Source organism: Eurypyga helias, unplaced genomic scaffold, assembly GCF_000690775.1.
Source record: "Eurypyga helias isolate BGI_N326 unplaced genomic scaffold, ASM69077v1 scaffold14421, whole genome shotgun sequence".
NCBI lineage: Eukaryota > Metazoa > Chordata > Aves > Eurypygiformes > Eurypygidae > Eurypyga > Eurypyga helias.
Window position 1 is genome coordinate 38,998 of NW_010232847.1, and position 1,986 is coordinate 40,983.

Below are 1,986 nucleotides of genomic sequence, written 5' to 3' on the forward strand. Positions count from 1 at the left end.
TGAACATAATTCAACGTTTTCTCAGCCAGAGCTAGCATTCAATTTAATATAGTAAAAATGGTCTTGCTTCACTCAGTAAATGTTCAGTGTCCAAATCCTGCAGCTGTCTCACTCGGATCAGACCTTTGCAACTGCACTCTCTTTAGATAAAGCAATTAGGCCCGATGCAGCATTGCAACTGAAGTGTGGTGAGTCCAAGGAAGACATTAGCATACACAGCAGTTATTGAGCATCAGTGTGAACTACAGCATCTGAGATTGCTCGTCCTTAAAGACACAGCTTGACCTTATAGTTGTTTCCAGAATAAGAAAAAAATTGCTTCTGTAGACAGGCTTCTCAATCTCTGAGGAAAAATGTATTTATATTTTTTACCGTACATCAGTCTTGTATTCTAGGTGTAGTGGGGCATTAAGGACAAGTGCTATACATCTGTTAAAAAAGCTGAGCATAATCTTAGCCATGTTTGGTAGCAGGGGCACAAAACAGAGCATATTGCAATGTTGCTGTTTACTTTCAGGTGTCTTGGTCATCTTAATTGTATATCAACTACCAGTAATATGCAGTGGCGTTGGAAGAACAGACATCAGTTGAGGCGCACACACCTTTGGAAAGGTTATTTTAACAGTAATTATTGCTACAGTATACAAAATGGAGCTCTGTCTTCTTATCATCAGATGCCAGACTAGGTTATTCGTATCATCATAGCGTCTGTCAAGAGAACTGCACAGCAGACCTTAGTGAGCAAAAAGGCTTTACTGACTGCTTCTCCCCTCCCTTTCCCTAATATGTTATATGCCTTCTCAGGCATTCCAGATAGTTTAGCTGCAGTGATGAAGATTGCCTGAAGCATCACAGACAAACTAGGATTATCTCATATTTGCAAGGCTTTTCTTCAATGTCGAGGTTGTAAACAGCAACATTTCTAAGCAATGAGACTGTCTTCCTAGGTGACAACACCTTTTTTTTTTTTTAATTTGTAAACAGACCAAAACAACTGTAGGAATAGCTGTTTCTCACACTAATGCAGGTGCTAGCATGAAGACAACTTTTATAAGCCAACTTCTTTGTTAGTGAAGTGTAAACCATTTTCTTCTTTGGGTAGTAGGATTGCTTTTTGTCCATATCTAAATTCATAGTGGGTGTACCTGCCTACCTGGTGTACCAGTTAGGTAGTTGCAACTTATGCTCCTAAATATCTTTTTTTGCTTTTGAATCAGGACAACTATGGCGCATAAGTGCAGACTAAGCTTTACTGACATTTATTACTGATGATGAAGTAAAACTTGCCAGATTGTGAAACAGCCTGTGAATGTGATAAAGCTTTAAGTGAAGCTGTCATTTCAAATCTTTGATCACTTGTATACCATGAACAAAACCCCTTTTGTAGATCTCATAACAGTGGTCAACAAATACCTTTTGTTAAGATCTGCCAAGGGAAACAAGCTCTTTGTCATACTATACCTAGAGCAATGATGTCTCTCTCCATAAAGTCTTCCTATGAGACTGCTGAAACTACAATTTTAACACCCACTCATTAGTCTAGGTGTATTTAATTATACTGATCCAGGGCAGATAAAGAGAAAGCACGCAGCAGCACACAGCAGAGAAAGAAAACACATTGCTAGAAAGAATATCAGTTACAACTTTCACACTCAAAGCCTGTGATTGCTTCATGCAGTTGATCACTATCTGATGAACTATCATAATTAAAGAAGTTGAAAAATGACTCATCTGTAAAATGTGCAAAAGAACATCACTATTTGAGTCCTTACTGGCAATACTCCAGTTTAAGTCTGACTCAAATATCAAGTCCAGAAAAAACAGTTCAGTTATCCACTTTAACAAAATACAGACCATGCAAACTCATCCCAGAATTACTTGATAAATACACAACTGTGTATGAAGACAGGAAGGAACAGAAACCCCCTAGCTTCAGTTATGCACTAAGATGGCAATAAGGAGAGGAACTGAACCTTTCCCGCCTTC